This window comes from Apium graveolens, chromosome 1, assembly GCF_009905375.1.
Source record: "Apium graveolens cultivar Ventura chromosome 1, ASM990537v1, whole genome shotgun sequence".
NCBI classification, from domain to species: Eukaryota; Viridiplantae; Streptophyta; class Magnoliopsida; order Apiales; family Apiaceae; genus Apium; species Apium graveolens.
In genome coordinates this window covers 23,786,019-23,807,250 of record NC_133647.1, presented here as the reverse complement: position 1 = coordinate 23,807,250, position 21,232 = coordinate 23,786,019, and positions in this window count along the sequence as shown.

The window sequence follows — 21,232 nt, the reverse complement described above, 5'->3', positions numbered from 1 at the left end:
GAGGAGAATTACTTTGCGAGATGAATCAGATTCTGAGGAACAGATTCCTTCTTCAGAACCTGTGGTGGTTGAAGCTGAGAAAGCAACTTCTTAGAAGGATTCTGAAATTGGGGGTTCTAGGCTTCTCAAGAGGCTTAGACGTATGACAGTTCCTGAAACTCCCAAGGAATCCAAATCAACAAGGAAGTACAAGAAACAGAGGGCACAAAGGCCAGTTTCAGATGATGAGGAGGAAGCAGCTAAGGAAGGGGATCAGGAATCTCTGATCTCACAAGGCAAGGAATTTGCTCCAGTCACTTCTTCTCCATCAACTCCATCTCAGGAAGTTGTCTCTGACAAGGCTAACTCACCATCTGTGTCTCTTGTTGATCCAGGCACAAGTGCTGAAATTGATATTCAGAACCTGGTTGTGCCTGCAATACTTTTCTTAGAAGCTCCAACAGCAAATAATCCTTCCACAACACCTGTTACTGATGCTGTTCAAACTCCAGAGTTATCAACAACACCTTCTCTGCATCAAGATGCTGATGATCAGATTTTAGGTGAGCATCAGGATATGGCTGTTGATCAGAACTTAGTATCAGATCAGCAATTAGAGGATGCTGAAGCCTCCATTGCTACTCACACTGTTGTCTTATCAGAAGATACTGATTCTTTAAGTTCTGATGCTGCAAATGTTGGAGATACTGGTGAAGCTGCTACAACTGTAGATGCTGATGAAGCAGGTCCTTCAGGACATACTCCTCCACCGACTCTTCCTAAGTCTGAATTGTTAAAGGAGTTTGTTATCAGGGATGCACCGGTGCCTTGGAGTGAAACTCCTGCAGGTCAGGAGTGGACTAAGGAATGGAACTCAGTTTCATGTGTTCCAAATGCTTTACATCTTGCTGAGCACTTGACTAAAGCTGATGAAATGTTAAATTCTGATGATTTTAAAACCCAGCTTAGAGTCACTGCATTGAGTACTAAACATCTACAAGGTCTTCATTCTGATACTCATGCAGAGCTACACAAGATTCAGGAGAACTTTATCAAACAGGAACAAGTTTGGAAACTTGATAAGAAAAAGTTCTTCCAACCTACCATTGACAGGGTTGCTTATATTGAGAAAACTCAAGAGAAACAACAAGCTCAGATTGATCAAATTCTGACAAATCAAGCTTCTCAGCAATCGCAACTTACTGAAATCCAGACCTCAGTGGAACTACTTATCTCTCTTTTATTACCTGGTGATGCCAAAAAGGGGGAGAAGGTAATTAATTCCAAATGCAAAACAAACAAGACACTGCAAGGAAAGGATGATGGAAAAGATGACCAAGGAAACTCTGGAATGGGTAGTGGTCATAGTCAAGGTAGAAGGTTTACATCAAGACAAGCTAGTCACAGAACAAGTTCTGATACTGGGAAAAGAATAAGTTCTGCTGCTGGTAAAAGGATAAGTTCTGATGAACTTCTAGATCTTGATGAGGAAATGTCAAGACAGTTATTTCTTCAAGAAAATCCAGGGATGGACTTGGAAAGTTTAAAGGAAGAAGAAGCCAGACTTAAATCAGAGAAAGTCACATCTAAATCTGAAGCTTCTGGTAAAAAGTCACTTCCAAAACTTAAAGGCATTGTGATCAAAGAAAGGACACATACTGAAGCAACATTGGCTAGATCACAACCACAGATAGATCCAAGATCCAAGGGTAAAGAAAAGGTTGGTGAACCTATCAAGGCTTATGTACCTCTTGAGGAAGAAGAAATTACTGATGGAAAAGATGATCTTGCTCTGACTTCAAGAAAAGTTCTTAAAACAACCTCTGACATGGCTCAAGTTGTTCAGAGTCAAGAAATTGTAAGTTTTGATATTCAGAAGAAGCAAGTAACCTCTGACAGAGCTCAAGTTAACTTAATATCATAAAATAGATCAAAGACACTTCAACCAGGATTCACTAAAGCAAAACAGACTCAATCTTTGAAGACTACTGCAAGTGGTTTTGAAGCAAGAGTAGTTACTGGAAAGGAAGCTAGAGATAAAACTAGATTGGGAAGTGCTGATGAAAGAAGAGTACACAACACTACCAATGATCCAATTTCCTTGAGTGAACCAGGTATTGGAGCAACTCCTGAGAGATTGAATCAACTGGAATCTGTACAGATGGTTTACCATACCTACTTGAAAGAATACATCATGTTGTATTTCATGACAGATGGTAGGGTTTATCATATAAGACAAAATGCCATTCCTTTGAAGTATTTTGAAGAATTGGAGCATGTACTTTTCTTACTTCAAGTGGATGACAGAATAACAGAGACTGCTGCAAACTACTTAAAAGAACAGATTCAAAGACAGAAAAGGCTTTATTCTGTTAAGTCCGACAGCATATATGTTCCAAAGTACAGAGATCACAATGGTGATATTGTTGATATGAAGCCTAATACTGCACAGATCAGAACGTATCTTGGTATTAAGGGACTTGAATTCAATCTTGAGTCTGACAAAGCTTATGTCATAAGACTAGATCAGGAGTTGAGAAAAGCAAAGATTAATGATCTCAGAGCTGCAATCTTTCAAACTGGTGAAGATACTGCAGAACTTAAAGGTGTTGAAAGGAGAATGATTGATGAACTAAGATATGCTGAGAAATGTTTGTTGAAGAACTATCTCAGAACAACTCCTGACATCAGAGAGATCAGAAAATGAAGAAGCCAAGTCGAAGATCTACAACTGCTTAAATTCTGACATTTATACAGATTGAAGTTGTTATCAGAAGTTGAAATTGGTAAAAAAACTTTAAGGACTGTAAGTTGTAGTTATCTAGTCTATTTCTCATGCATTTGTACTTAATATTTTTGACATCATCAAATATCTGTTAAACTTGTATATTTTGTTAATTTACAAGTTGGGGGAGATTGTTAGATATATTTGATAATGTCATGGCTAATATGTTTTATGTTTAGCTTTCAGATCTTACGTGAACAGGATAAATCAGTACTTAACTGTTGATCAGTACTTATACTGGAAGTCAGGACTTAAGGATATCAGTACTTATATTATCAGGAGATAATCATCAGAAGATAGATATCAGAACTTAAGTGCTGAAGGACAATCAGATAAGGACAGTAGCTGATTAAAGGAAAGAAGATCGAGATAAACATAAGAAGAGATATGCATGAAGAAGGAATTCCGTGAAGAATGGAATACTTGGAAGAAAAGATATCTGATTGATATATTTTAGGAAGCAGAATTATATTCCATATCAATTAGCGATTATCTTGTAACTGTGTAGTATATAAATACAGATATAGGGTTTACACTATAAGTGTTATTATTATTAGAAAAGATTATTCATTGTAACCCTAGCAGCTCTCGTGATATTTGTTCATCACTGAGAGGTAACAGTTCCATACTGTAACAGAGTTTATTGTTTCAATAAAGTTTGTTTTCAGTTACTTAAGTTCTTAAAGTTCGATTTGAGTGTACTATACACTATATTCACCCCCTCTACAGTGTGTGTGTGACCTAACATTATAACTAAATAATAGTGCTCGAACACCCAAAAATAATTTTATAAGAATTATCGAGCCTGGAAAATAATTTAAAATAATATTTTAAAACTCGAACTATTTTTTCAGAATTTTTAAATCAAAAATAAATAATTAAATCTAATTAAATAATCAAATTAAATTAATTAATACCTAATTAAATTAATTAATCAATTAATATTTAAATTAATTGACTAATTAAATAATTAATTATCAACTAAAATTAATTAATTAAATAATTTGGATTTATTTTTGAATTAAAATAAATTTCCAAAATTAAAAATAATGATTTTTAGAATTAAAATGCATTTTCAGAAATTAATAAGAATTTTTGAAATTAATTATAAATATAATTCCTACTAACAGTTTATGGAAAAGGGGTTTTGGGTTTAGATGGATCGAATTCGGGTCACCCAACCGGGTTGCCAAGAACAGGTCCGGGTTGGGTATGAACACCGACCGGATTCTGGAAATTACCCAGTTTCTGGCAGGTTCTGCCGATTCCGGTGAACCCTGTTCCGGCTAAAATCAGCTGGGTTGATCCCGATTCTCAGTCCAAACCAGACAAGCAACAACCCAGAAACCTGAATACACAAACAACACTAACAGATGATCGATATAGCTTCAACTCCGGCAAGAAAACCATTAAAGCCGGCGGTTTCTTCGAGTTTTCCGGCGAAAAACTCGATTCCCTTGAATCCTTAACCAAAATCACTGAATCATATACCAAAACACAGATAATTACCCATACAATCTGTTCTTGCAATCAAAATCAATCACCGATCACAGAATAATCCTAAAATCGATTTGAAACTTTTAGAAAAACCAAAAAACTCGACTTCTGCTAAAACAGAACCAAAATTAACATTCTAATATACGAAATTAATCCTCAGAGTACCAGTAATGATAATCAAGCATCAACAACATCAAACAATCCTTCAAACATCAAAAACGAATTCGAACCATATACTTGAAAAATCGATTTTAATCAATACTTACTCTCAGATTGGAAAAGTGATATCAACAGAAAGGTCTCATCATGAGGATTGTTTTGGTTACCAGAACATCAAATTTAGCTTCCTGGTTAGCTTAAAATCATTGATCAAAGCTCAAGAGAAAGATTTCACCCCCAACCCTTGTTCTTGGCTTTATTCTATTTTCTGAATTTTTATGAAAATAAATCAATAAAATGGAAATTTTGCAGCTATTTATATTTTCTGTAAAATAAATACCCCAAAATCAATTTAGGGTGTTTTTATCCCTTAATTACAATAATTAGGCCCAAAAATACTAATTTTGGGGAAAAATTTTAAAGCGATAAAATATAAGGTTTGTATCGAAATTTCCTAAAATTCGCGAATACTTCAAAAATACAACAATACGGGATATTTGAAACACGTATAATTTTATAAAAATAAAAACACAGATTTTGTGGGGTTTAACATCCCGGTGGGGTCCTGGTCCGTTTGTTTTTAAAACACAGAGACGATTCCTAAATTAACAGAAATCCCCGAATATCTATAAAACACAACCAGACTCATATAAAACGAGTAACGCAAGTAACCACGCGTATAAATTACGGATCGATTCATATAAATACATTTTAAACACGTAACACGTATCATATTGGATCATATCGGATCCAAAAATACATTACTTAGCCGCTAAGTAATTATATAACGATACAATTTAATACCAGAATTGAATAATTATCAAAACCGAACTTTTCATAAAACACCATATACGAAAATAATATAAAAATATCCCGCCTCTCGAGAATACGGGTTTTGTTGATTCATCGAAATAACTATCGTATCGAAAATCTTGCGTCGGGCCACGCACGGGTCAAACCGTAATCCGGATCGAAAAAGTCAAAACACGGAAAATATCCGGAATTACCAGATTAGGTTAGGAAGGAGTTTTCGGAAGAGTTTCGGGTTGTAAAAACGCAAAAACGGTTGAAGTTGAACAATTCCCGGCTTTATAAAATTATTTTGGTAATTATTCAGAAATAATTAATGATTCATAAATCAATATAAAATCATCTAACAGTCCAAAAATTACCAGAAAATATCACAATTATCTATATTTTATTCTGGACATATAAAAATTCAAATACTCAGATAATATCACATCTAAACACCCAAACATCAATTCCAATTATCATATAATTCACCAAAAATTCACAAAAAAATCACATAATAATTCCAAATAATTATAATAATAATATTTGAAAATATGGGATATTACAATCTACCCCCCTTATAAGGATTCCGTCCTCGGAATCAGCAGAAGAAAGCACTAAGGGATCTTCTAGCCAACTTTCCATTTCCAAATAACCTCAATTTTCCATAATCTCAAATGAATCTTGTATTCCTTGTATAATTAAACTTTTACAGGAGCTTCGCTGCACACCACTGTTCCATCCACATCCTTTAACCAATTCTTCAATAGAATCACTTTTATTGATCGCGAAAAAGAAGAATAGAGAGAAAGATGAAGAGAAAGAAAAGAAATAGAGAGATAGATAGAGAGAGAGAGAGGGAAATAAAGAAATAGACCGACTTCGGTATATGCCACTGATATTCTAATCGCATTGCAGTCCACTGTCGTCCTTCGTAATTCAATCACATCGCCTTACTTTGACTTGACCAGGATACTCAACTTAACTTGATTGGCATACCTTTGAATGTTTGAGATGATAAAATCATGGAATTTAAAAGAGAAATGAATTGGATACCATAACGGGACCAAGATTTGAATTTGAGAAAAAGTATTGTTGAAATAGGAGAATAACCGAGAGATCAATAAGATCAAATGAACTTGGTATTGCGTGTCCAAATTAAGTCACTACTAAAGGTTGTTAACCTTCATGTATTCACAACACACACAAGTGATGGCGTCCCATCCAACTCCTATCACACAGACAAGTATACCTTGTGTCCCCTATAGTTAGGGTTGTTCATCTCAGTCAGAATAAAAGAATATGAAAGAAATTGAAAATCAAATGAATAAAGCTGATAAGATTTCAAAACTGATATTTCTGAAGGAAATGAAATCCAGAGAACAAAATTATGTCACCAAATGAGCAAATGGTGTCACATCATCAAGAAACTATCCACCAAATAAGAAAAGTGGAATTAATTATCATAAGTTGACAGAGCTATCAAAACCCGAAAAAATAGGCTTCATGACAGCCTCTGGCACATTTAAAACACATATAGGATTAAAAATGAGTGTTAGGGAATATATCCTCTAACAATCACTTCTTTTGAGAGAGGCCAAAAGAAATTATAGAAAGAGAAGGTATTGCCAAAGTCTTAATGCTTATCTTCAATTTGAACTCTTCAGTTGACTCGTCATCCGATTCTCAACACTTCTTCATATTCCAGGGATATCGATAATCTTCATCGTCGTCAAATCGTAGCAGCCTCGGAAGATTCCACAATAGAAGTTTACAGCTTTTCGGAGTTCCATCCAGCTCAGCACAATCATCTCAAACGAATGCGCCTATATTAACTTACTCGTTGGTACCATATCCGATAGTCCAACAGGAACTCGATATGAGCTCAAACGTCCTCACATAGCTATACACACTCCTACACACTCTCGTTTCTAGTTTACTATAACCTCAGCTCTGATACCAACCTATAACGCCCCCAAATCTAGAGTCAGAGGATTTGGTCATCACTATAAAACTTCAATCCAAATTAACCTGTTAAATCAATAAATAAATGCCAGCGGAAGATATTTAGCATAAATGACCCCAACTAATCCAAGATCTTTTAAGGTTACAGTTCTAGAAACAAGATATCCAAATTCCACAAATAATTTTTTCACTTTCTTTTGAAACTCTTTTCAATAAATTCCACTCAAAACTAAACCCACTAGTATAACTTCGAAATGAAGTATACTAGGCCTAAATAAAATACACAACTATAATATAATATAATATAAACAACTTTATACAATAAAACTTACACTAGTTCGCAAACCCTGGACCAACCACCTTCGAAAAGCTTCTCATTTGCTTCTTCGAATTACACGGTTAAACAGCGCAAGTCAATCTTCACTGGAGGTTAAATTTGAAAACAGGCAAGTATGAGCGAAAGAAATGCTCAGCAAGATCAATATAGCAAATATAGGGTCGTTTTGATATAAAACCAACATCTGCATTAAAGCAGAACATTTAAAATCATAGTTGCTGAATCATAAAACTCTTTTTGATATTTTCCAGCGAAAGGCTTCGGCAATACTTTGAATCTTGACGAGAGCAAGGCTCGTAAAATAGTGTTTACGGAAATATCGTAAACCACAATAACATGAAACAATGATCATGGATTGAATCGTAAACTTTACTCAAAACCGAACTCTTGAAATTAGTACTTATTTTGTTATCATATCAAATTAGATATCACTACGAACTTTGATGCTCACAACATTCCATACTGAAGTCAACACCAATCATCTGTACTAATACCATCTTTGATATTTAACACCAAACTAAGTATCCTCAAAATGAGAAACTGAATCAAAACCACATTTTATCTTTTATCTGAAAATAAAATACTTAATAAATCATTCCTTGTAAGATGTCAAAAGCAATATAATAATTTCGATTGGAACCAAATTATGCACTATGCTGTTCCTGATGATCAGTCATGAAACAGCACCGGTATCCCGCAGTATACCGTAAATATAGGTACTACCCGTATTCCGAAGACATACGGTACATATAGGGTGCCAGAAAAAGGCATAACTAGCCTTGTAAGATATTACACTTCTGTATTGCACTTTCGTATAATAGCTCACGCTGGACCGGTGCCTCGGCCTCTTACGCTACCAGTAACCATCAAATCTCAAAACCTTTTATTGAAAAGGGGTCATAATACTCGACAACCGAAACAATTTTATTCCCCCATTAACTTGGGTAGGAATATTCACAACCAAATCACTTTTCTCAAAATCCAAAACATTTATAAATCCAGTAATTGGATAAGTAAAATCACTTGACTATTCAGAATATAGAATAGCAGATGAGTATTTGCATAAACAGAATTATTTAATTCAGCGATATGTAAAACATTTATCTATTCAGAACAGAGAATAGGGAAAACAATACTAGCATAATATGATTCGAAATAAACGTCACTTGAATGATAAGTGAAGTCAGGGGTACTTGCCTTTGGGTTTTAGCAGTTAGTCACACTCGCAATGACGCATCTATTCTGACATTCTATCTTAAAGTATCACCGTCTTTCTTTTCAACACCTCACCGATATGCTGCTCCTGCGATTGCTAGAAGCCAGATATCCAATGCCATTCCATCTTATTCTTTATCCAACGTCTTGTCCCGATCAGCTCGAATGATCCGCATCTATAATTAAAATATAGAACTTTAATCGTCTAAACGATAATCACTCGACGAACTGCGCGTCAAAAGCCTATCGTCTACCCATATGATAGCCAACACATAAATATAACAGACAATCACAGGACTCTTGATCCACATACACACATAATTCATATACCACGTAAGAACATAATCCACATATCACATAATTCATATCACATATGACTCAATTCGCCAAAAGGTTCGACTCGATACGTTTAAAACTGAAATCAGGTCAAAAATATTGATTTATCGATGACTAAACGACTCAAAATCATTCGTGAAACAAGTGACCTTTTGAAACAAAAGGATTTGGGTCTCGAAAGTATTTTTATTGAAAGCGAAATATTTTTCTGAGTTTGTACGCGTTCGTTTCGTATTAAACAAACGAACGGTTTATTTATTATGAATTTTTGAACATTTTACGGAATAAAAATGGGTCTCTAAATCATTTTATAACTAAATCATAGTGCTCGAACACCCGAAAATAATTTTATAAGAATTATCGAACCTGGAAAATTATTTAAAATAATATTTTAAAGCTCGAACTATTTTTTCAGAATTTTTAAATCAAAAATAAATAATTAAATCTAATTAAATAATCAAATAAAATTAATTAATAACTAATTAAATTAATTAATCAATTAATATTTAAATTAATTGACTAATTAAATAATTAATTATCAACTAAAATTAATTAATTAAATAATTTGGATTTATTTTTGAATTAAAATAAATTTTCAGAATTAAAAATAATGATTTTTAGAATTAAAATGCATTTTCAGAAATTAATAAGAATTTTTGAAATTAATTATAAATATAATTCCTACTAACAGTTTATGGAAAAAGGGGTTTTGGGTTTAGATGGATCGAATTCGGGTCACCCAACCGGGTTGCCAAGAACAGGTCCGGGTCGGGTATGAACACCGACCGGATTCTGGAAATTACCCAGTTTCCGGCGGGTTCTGCCGATTCCGGTGAACCCTGTTCCGGCTAAAATCAGCTGGGTTGATCCCGATTCTCAGTCCAAACCAGACAAGCAATAACCCAGAAACCTGAATACACAAACAACACTAACAGATGATCGATATAGCTTCAACTCCGGCAAGAAAACCATTAAAGCCGGCGGTTTTTTCGAGTTTTCCGGCGAAAAACTCGATTCCCTTGAATCCTTAACCAAAATCACTGAATCATATACCAAAACGCAGATAATTACCCATACAATCTGTTCTTGCAATAAAAATCAATCACCGATTACAGAATAATCCTAAAATCGATTTGAAACTTTTAGAAAAACCAAAAAACTCGACTTCTACTAAAACAGAACCAAAATTAACATTCTAATATATGAAATTAATCCTCAGAGTACCAGTAATGATAATCAAGCATCAACAACATCAAACAATCCTTCAAACATCAAAAACGAATTCGAACCATATACTTGAAAAATCGATTTTAATCAATACTTACTCTCAGATTGGAAAAGTGATATCAACAGAAAGGTCTCATCATGAGGATTGTTTTGGTTACCAGAACATCAAATTTGGCTTCCTGGTTAGGTTAAAATCATTGATCAAAGCTCAAGAGAAAGATTTCACCCCCAACCCTTGTTCTTGGCTTTATTCTATTTTCTGAATTTTTATGAAAATAAATCAATAAAATGGAAATTTTGCAGCTATTTATATTTTCTGTAAAATAAATACCCCAAAATCAATTTAGGGTGTTTTTATCCCTTAATTACAATAATTAGGCCCAAAAATACTAATTTCAGGGAAAAATTGTAAAGCGATAAAATATAAGGATTGTATCGAAATTTCCTAAAATTCGCGAATACTTCAAAAATACAACAATACGGGATATTTGAAACACGTATAATTTTATAAAAATAAAAACACAGATTTTGTGGGGTTTAACATCCCGGTGGGGTCCTGGTCCGTTTGTTTTTAAAACACAGAGACGATTCCTAAATTAACAGAAATCCCCGAATATCTATAAAACACAACCAGACTCACATAAAACGAGTAACGCAAGTAACCACGCGTATAAATTACGGATCGATTCATATAAATACATTTTAAACACGTAACACGTATCATATTGGATCATATCGGATCCGAAAATACATTACTTAGCCGCTAAGTAATTATATAACGATACATTTTAATACCAGAATTGAATAATTATCAAAACCGAACTTTTCATAAAACACCATATACGAAAATAATATAAAAATATTCCGCCTCTCGAGAATACGGGTTTTGTTGATTCATCGAAATAACTATCATATCGAAAATCTTGCGCCGGGCCACGCACGGGTTAAACCGTAATCCGGATCGAAAAAGTCAAAACACGGAAAATGTCCGGAATTACCAGATTATGTTAGGAAGGAGTTTTCGGAAGAGTTTCGGGTTGTAAAAACGCAAAAACGGTTGAAGTTGAACGATTCCCGGCTTTATAAAATAATTTTGGTAATTATTCAGAAATAATTCATAAATCAATATAAAATCATCTAACAGTCCAAAAATTACCAGAAAATATCATAATTATCTATATTTTATTCTGGACATATAAAAATTCAAATACTCAGATAATATCACATCTAAACACCCAAACATCAATTCCAATTATCATATAATTCACCAAAAATTCACATAAAAATCACATAATAATTCCAAATAATTATAATAATAATATTTGAAAATATGGGATATTACAATCTACCCCCCTTATAAGGATTCCGTCCTCGGAATCAGCAGAAGAAAGCACTAAGGGATCTTCTAGCCAACTTTCCATTTCCAAATAACCTCAATTTTCCATAATCTCAAATGAATCTTGTATTACTTGTATAATTAAACTTTTACAGGAGCTTCGCTGCACACCACTGTTCCATTCACATCCTTTGACCAATTCTTCAATAGAATCACTTTTACTGATCGCGAAAAAGAAGAATAGAGAGAAAGATGAAGAAAAAGAAAAGAAATAGAGAGATAGATAGAGAGAGGGAAATAAAGAAATAGACCGACTTCGGTATATGCCACTAATATTCTAATCGCATTGCAGTCCACTGTCGTCCTTCGTAATTCAATCACATCGCCTTACTTTGACTTGACCAGGATACTCAACTTAACTTGATTGGCATACCTTCGAATGTTTGAGATGATAAAATCATGGAATTTCAAAGAGAAATGAATTTGATACCATAACGGGACCAAGATTTGAATTTGAGAAAAAGTATTGTTGAAATAGGAGAATAACCGAGAGATCAATAAGATCAAATGAACTTGGTATTGCGTGTCCAAATTAAGACACTACTAAAGGTTGTTAACCTTCATGTATTCACAACACACACAAGTGATGGCGTCCCATCCAACTCCTATCACACAGACAGGTATACCTTGTGTCCCCTATAGTTAGGGTTTTTCATCTCAGTCAGAATAAAAGAATATGAAAGAAATTGAAAATCAAATGAATAAAGCTGATAAGATTTCAAAGCTGATATTTCTGAAGGAAATGAAATCCAGAGAACAAAATTATGTCACCAAATGAGCAAATGGTGTCACATCATCAAGAAACTATCCACCAAATAAGAAAAGTGGAATTAATTATCATAAGTTGACAGAGCTATCAAAACCTGAAAAAAATAGGCTTCATGACAGCCTCTGGCACATTTAAAACACAGATAGGATTAAAAATGAGTGTTAGGGAATATATCCTCTAACAATCACTTCTTTTGAGAGAGGCCAAAAGAAATTATAGAAAGAGAAGGTATTGCCAAAGTCTTAATGCTTATCTTCAATTTGAACTCTTCAGTTGACTCGTCATCCGATTCTCGACACTTCTTCATATTCCAGGGATATCGATAATCTTCATCATCGTCAAATCGTAGTAGCCACGGAAGATTTCACAATAGAAGTTTACAGCTTTTCGGAGTTCCATCCAGCTCAGCACAATCATCTCAAACGAATGCGCCTATCTTAACTTACTCTTTGTACCATATCTGATAGTCCAACAGGAACTCGATATGAGCTCAAACGTCCTCACATAGCTATACACACTCCTACACACTCTCGTTTCTAGTTTACTATAACCTCAGCTCTGATACCAACCTGTAACGCCCCCAAATCCGGGGTCAGAGGATTTGGTCGTCACTATAAAACTTCAATCCAAATTAACCTGTTAAATCAATAAATAAATGTCAGCGGAAGATATTTAGCATAAATGACCCCAACTAATCCAAGATCTTTTAAGGTTACAGTTCTAGAAACAAGATATCCAAATTCCACAAATAATTTTTTCACTTTCTTTTGAAACTCTTTTCAATAAATTCCACTCAAAACTAAACCCACTAGTATAACTTCGAAATGAAGTATACTAGGCCTAAATAAAATATACAACTATAATATAATATAATATAAACAACTTTATACAATAAAACTTACACTAGTCCGCAAACCCTGGACCAACCACCTTCGAAAAGCTTCTCATTTGCTTCTTTGAATTACGCGGTCAAACAGCGCAAGTTAATTTTCACTGGAGGTTAAATTTGAAAACAGGCAAGTATGAGCGAAAGAAATGCTCAGCAAGATCAATATAGAAAATATAGGGTCGTTTTGATATAAAACCAACATCTGCATTAAAGCAGAACATTTAAAATCATAGTTGCTGAATCATAAAACTTTTTTTGATATTTTCCAGCGAAAGGCTTCAGCAATACTTTGAATCTTGACGAGAGCAAGGCTCGTAAAATAGTGTTTACGGAAATATCGTAAACCACAATAACATGAAACAATGATCATAGATTGAATCGTAAACTTTACTCAAAACTGAACTCTTGAAATTAGTACTTATTTTGTTATCATATCAAATTAGATATCACTACGAACTTTGATGCTCACAACATTCCATACTGAAGTCAACACCAATCATCTGTACTAATACCATCTTTGATATTTAACAACAAAGTAAGTATTCTCAAAATGAGAAACTGAATCAAAACCACATTTCATCTTTTATCCGAAAATAAAATACTTAATAAATCATTCCTTGTAAGATGTCAAAAGCAATATAATAATTTCGATTGGAACCAAATTATGCACTATGCTGTTCCTGATAATCAGTCATGAAACAGCACCGGTATCCCGCAGTATACCGTAAATATAGGTACTACCCGTATTCCGAAGACATACAGTACCTATAGGGCGCCAGAAAAAGGCATAACTAGCCTTGTAAGATATTACACTTCTGTATTGCACTTTCGTATAATAGCTCACGCTGGACCGGTGTCTCGGCCTCTTACGCTACCAGTAACCATCAAATCTCAAAACCTTTTATTGAAAAGGGGTCATAATACTCGACAACCGAAACAATTTTATTCCCCCATTAACTTGGGTAGGAATATTCACAACCAAATCACTTTTCTCAAAATCCAAAACATTTATAAATCCAGTAATTGGATAAGTAAAATCACTTGACTATTTTGAATATAGAATAGCAGATGAGTATTTGCATAAACAGAATTATTTAATTCAGCGATATGTAAAACATTTATCTATTCCGAACAGAGAATAGGGAAAACAATACTTGCATAATATGATTCGAAATAAACGTCACTTGAATGATAAGTGAAGTCAGGGGTACTTGCCTTTGGGTTTTAGCAGTTAGTCACACTTGCAATGACGCATCTATTCTGATATTCTGTCTTAAAGTATCACCGTCTTTCTTTTCAACACTTCACCGATATGCTGCTCCTGCGATTGCGAGAAGCCAGATATCCAATGTCATTCCATCTTGTTCTTTATCCAACGTCTTGTCCCGATCAGCTCGAATAATCCGCATCTATAATTAAAATATAGAACTTTAATCGTCTAAACGATAATCACTCGACGAACTGCGCGTCAAAAGCCTATCGTCTACCCATATGATAGCCAACACATAAATATAACAGACAATCACAGGACTCTTGATCCACATACACACATAATTCATATACCACGTAAGCACATAATCCACATATCACATAATTCATATCACATATGACTCAATTCGCCAAAAGGTTCGACTCGATACGTTTAAAACTGAAATCAGGTCAAAAATATTGATTTATCGATGAATAAACGACTCAGAATCATTCGTAAAACAAGTGACCTTTCGAAACAAAAGGATTTGGGTCTCAAAAGTATTTTTATTGAAAGCGAAATATTTTTCTGAGTTTGTACGCGTTCGTTTCCTATTAAACGGACGAACAGTTTATTTATTATGAATTTTTGAACATTTTTCGGAATAAAAACGGGTCTCTAAATCATTTTATAACTTAATAATAGTGCTCGAACACCCGAAAATAATTTTATAAGAATTATCGAGCCTGGAAAATAATTTAAAATAATATTTTAAAGCTCGAACTATTTTTTCAGAATTTTTAAAACAAAAATAAATAATTAAATCTAATTAAATAATCAAATAAAATTAATTAATAACTAATTAAATTAATTAATCAATTAATATTTAAATTAATTGACTAATTAAATAATTAATTATCAACTAAAATTAATTAATTAAATAATTTGGATTTATTTTTGAATTAAAATAAATTTTCAGAATTTAAAAATAATGATTTTTAGAATTAAAATGCATTTTCAGAAATTAATAAGAATTTTTGAAATTAATTATAAATATAATTCCTACTAACAGTTTATGAAAAAGGGGTTTTGGGTTTAGATGGATCGAATTCGGGTCACCCAACCGGGTTGCCAAGAACAGGTGCGGGTCGGGTATGAACACCGACCGGATTCTGGAAATTACCCCGTTTCCGGCGGGTTCTGTCGATTCCGGTGAACCCTGTTCCGGCTAAAATCAGCTGGGTTGATCCCGATTCTCAGTCCAAACCAGACAAGCAACAACCCAGAAACCTGAATACACAAACAACACTAACAGATGATCGATATAGCTTCAACTCCGGCAGGAAAAACATTAAAGCCGGCGGTTTCTTCGAATTTTCCGGCGAAAAACTCGATTCCCATGAATCCTTAACCAAAATCACTGAATCATATAACAAAACGCAGATAATTACCCATACAATCTGTTCTTGCAATCAAAATCAATCACCGATCACAGAATAATCCTAAAATCGATTTGAAACTTTTAGAAAAACCAAAAAACTCGACTTCTGCTAAAACAGAACCAAAATTAACATTCTAATATACGAAATTAATCCTCAGAGTACCAGTAATGATAATCAAGCATCAACAACATCAAACAATCCTTCAAACATCAAAAATGAATTCGAACCATATACTTGAAAAATCGATTTTAATCAATACTTACTCTCAGATTGGAAAAGTGATATCAACAGAAAGGTCTCATCATGAGGATTGTTTTGGTTACCAGAACATCAAATTTGGCTTCCTGGTTAGCTTAAAATCATTGATCAAAGCTTAAGAGAAAGATTTCACCCCCAACCCTTGTTCTTGGCTTTATTCTATTTTCTGAATTTTTATGAAAATAAATCAATAAAATGGAAATTTTGCAGCTATTTATATTTTCTGTAAAATAAATACCCCAAAATCAATTTAGGGTGTTTTTATCCCTTAATTAAAATAATTAGGCCCAAAAATACTAATTTCGGGGAAAAATTTTAAAGCGATAAAATATAAGGTTTGTATCAAAATTTCCTAAAATTCGCGAATACTTCAAAAATACAACAATACGGGATATTTGAAACACGTATAATTTTATAAAAATAAAAACACAGATATTGTGGGGTTTAACATCCCGGTGGGGTCCTGGTCCGTTTGTTTTTAAAACACAGAGACGATTCCTAAATTTACAGAAATCCCCGAATATCTATAAAACACAACCAGACTCACATAAAACGAGTAACGCAAGTAACCACGCGTATAAATTACGGATCGATTCATATAAATACATTTTAAACACGTAACACGTATCATATTGGATCATATGGGATCCGAAAATACATTACTTAGCCGCTAAGTAATTATATAACGATACAATTTAATACCAGAATTGAATAATTATCAAAACCGAACTTTTCATAAAACACCATATACGAAAATAATATAAAAATATCCCGCCTCTCGAGAATACGGGTTTTGTTGATTAATCGAAATAACTATCGTATCGAAAATCTTGCGCCGGGCCACGCACGGGTCAAACCGTAATCCGGATCGAAAAAGTCAAAACACGGAAAATGTCCGGAATTACCAGATTAGGTTAGAAAGGAGTTTTCGGAAGAGTTTCGGGTTGTAAAAACGCAAAAACGGTTGAAGTTGAACGATTCCCGGCTTTATAAAATAATTTTTGTAATTATTCAGAAATAATTAATAATTCATAAATCAATATAAAATCATCTAACAGTCCAAAAATTACCAGAAAATATCACAATTATCTATATTTTATTCTGGACATATAAAAATTCAAATACTCAGATAATATCACATCTAAACACCCAAACATCAATTCCAATTATCATATAATTCACCAAAAATTCACATAAAAATCACATAATAATTCCAAATAATAATAATAATAATATTTGAAAATATGGGATATTACACACTAGCTATCCCATCCCTTTTGTGATGTGGGGAATGGACATACTAGGTCCCTTTTATGTAGCATCGGGATAAAGGAAGTTCATTATGGTCTCCATTAACTACTTCACTAAGTGGATTGAGGCCAAGGCACTGTCCAAGATAACCACCAAGCAGATTTCCCAATTCTTCTGAGAGAATGTTATATGTCGATTTGGAATCCCACGCATCCTTGTTACAGATAATGGGCGACAGTTTGATAATGAAGAATATAAGGATTATTGTAATGACAACAGCATAGAACTCCAATTTACCTTAGTTGATCATCCTCAAGCAAATAGGAAATAAAAAGTTGCTAATCAGATCATCCTTGATGGACTCAAGGAGAGGGTTGAACGCTCAAGAAATGCTTGGGTGGATGAACTTCTACCTATACTCTTGGTATATCGCACTACTTGCAAAGTTACAATTGAAGCTACCCCATTCATATTGGCTTACAGAACCGAGGTTGTAGTGCCCCTTGAAATCACCCATGGATCACCAAGGGTTGAAGCATATGAACTAGAAACTAATGAACAAGGCATGAGGCTCGTCCTTGACCTCATTGACGAGGTTCGGGACGAATCCAACGCCTGTAATATAGAGCATCTGTGGCAGCCTCAAACTCCGGGGTCTAGAGTTTGACGTCAATAATAATAAAACAAAAATATAAATTAACAACTGAACTAAAATAGAATACACAAACACAACACTATGACCCCCTGACCAAGATCTTGTCAGGTTTAAGTATGAAACTAGGTTATACAAAACTTTACAACTTATAACAAAACCTATCAGAACCTAATCACATGCCTATTTGTTACCACCGAACCCACCTCATAGGAACCAAACAGAATAGGTGGCTGACTTCTGACCTTATTATAACCAACGGTGGTTCTTCTAGCGGGAAAACGGTGTCTAGGCATTTGAAAAGAGTAATATAGAGATATACAAAACAATGAGCCGACGAGTGCTCAGCAGTACCATATATATGAATAAATAGGTTATAGATTTCTTACCAAACGATTAATTAAAATAGTTGAAATCCTTTTTAAGAACTGGAAAATACATCATACAAGCATGCTTTTCAAAATCAAACACAATAAAAATAGAATAAAGAATTCCAAAACTTTGACTATAACATGCTATCCTTTTTCTGAAAAAATTGACTTTAAACATTTTTGAAATTGAATTAATCGGTTCTATTGGATGTTCAATAGGTGAAGATAGCTGATCAGTCTATCAACGCCGGACAGCTCTAAGCGGCCATCCAGAATAAGTGTTCCGGAACTTAGAGACTAGCTAGGTCTCTATCATGTCGGACTAATCGGTAAAAGAATATGTGCAACTGAATTAGCCTCTTACGCCACCACATGTTGGGCCGTTACCGAAAAACGGACCTCTTACGCCACTTCAATAGATTACATGATTTCCCTTTTTATTTCAGTTCTAACATTTGAATTGATTTTTAACTATCTCTTTTCAAATTTCACGACATTGGTGAACTGAATATTCCATGACATAGGTGGACAAAATATTTCATGACATAGGTGAACAAAATATTCCACGAAATAGGTGGACAGGATAAAATTTCCAAATTTGACTTTAAATCACAATTAGAGATAGGCAGTCCATGAGTTACTACATTAATCAACAATGCAACCATGTTTGTTCAAAAGTACTGAATCGTAACAGATATGGTCAGAGGTACTTGCCTTGCAAAGCTTTAACAACTGAACTCTAGGCTATCCTTAGACTGACTTCGGGGCCGGGGTCTTGCGACTAGAACCTATAGAATCAAAATACCCTAAATTAGACGATCATGTACGCTTGACATATATTCACTATCATTCAACCCTTACGATATTAAAACCCGATTCGAATTTATACGCACTATCCCAATACACAGAACAAATAGGGCTCACGTATTTGAAATTCGGTTTTATAATTATTTTCAAAAAATACGTATAACCGTCGTTCTAGAAAATAGGGTCATCAAACTATTTTGCAAAATATTTGACCACGATACAAAAGTAGGTTCATAAAGTATTTATATATATACAATTATATAATTATATATGTCCGACCGGTGTTCTCGATAATTACAGGATACCTTCCCGTATTTCTGAAATTAATTTCTCGAAAATCGGGCAGTGTTTCCTCTATTTATCGGACTACCAATCGATTTCAAATTGACGCAATCAATTATAGCCATGTGATTCACAACCCAAATCACCTACATACAACTTTTATAAAGACTAACTTATGTTTCAAAAAATAATTTTATGAACTATTTAATATTTTTATAATTGTAGACCTCAGAATAAATCATCACGGCCATCATCGGCTCGCGGTAACTCATCGTCGATGGTGACAAAATTCAGTGATACCCGTTTACTACGGGTTTTCAACGTGAATTCCACCGATAATTTCTGGAAACCAAATAATTAATTTAATAATCAAAAAAGTTCTCATCGAATTTTTCACAAAATCAACCATGAAATCAAATTTACAGTACAACAGTACCACCATCAGCACAACTACAACACACATACATGCGCACAGTACACACACACAGAGAGTACACACACACACACATCATATGATATATATATACGTATGTATATATCAGGTAAGAAGAGTAGAATCCGGTGATTAACCGGAAAATGAACTGAAAATGGCCGCGAGGGAGAAAACTGCAGGGGAAACTTGTATGGAATTGAACAAAAAAAACGAGAGGGAGAGAGATAAGGGAGAGAGAGAGAGAGAGAGAGAGAGAGAGAGGAAAGGAGGGGAGTGATGTGTGAGAGAGAGGGTGAGGTCGATAGAGAGAGACCTGAGAGCCGAGAGATTGAACATGATGGAGGATAAGTTTGGGTGTAGATATCTGTGTTTTTGTTTGTTTTATTTTTATTATTTATATTTTTTATACAACAACACATAGCAGCAAGAAACTGAGAGGTTGCCATGTGTAACACCAATTTACGGGAGGTAAACATGTGTAAATGCATCCCCCGACAACTATGTTTCGCCCCGTGTTTTGCGATTTCGAACAAACTTGCGGGTGAAAATAACCCAAAAAATTATCGAACTAATTTTAAAATTCTAGAAATATTTAAAAACTAGTAAAATATTAATTTCATAATTTTTGAAACATTTTTGAATTTAATATTGGACTCGTAATTAAATACAATCAGAAAATTATTTAGGGATAAATAATTGACGAAATATTAATTTTCTAAATTTTATAAATTCCAATAAATAATTATTGAAACTATGAAGCCATAAAAATAATTTTAAAGATAATTTCAATATTTTATGAAAATAAATCTACAATAAAATCCCTTTTAAAAGTAAAAACAAAATGATACGACTCAGTAATTAATAATACAAATAATTCTCAAACACCACTGAGTCACACACAATCAATATTAGCACAACACATAACTAGAAGTAACATATCATATTTTTATTTATTTAATATTCATATTTTAATAATATAGGAATACAGATCGTTATAACCTTCCCTCTTAAAAAGATTTTATCCTCAGAATCTCACCTAACCAAACAAATGAAGATATTTGTCAAGCATATCTTACTCTAAATCACAAGTAGAGTCTTCTGCTAGAGGATTTCTCTAAAGTACTCTCACTATAGGAATAGACTTACTCCTAAGGACTCGTTCCTTACGATCTAAGATCTGGATTGGCTGCTCCACGTAGGA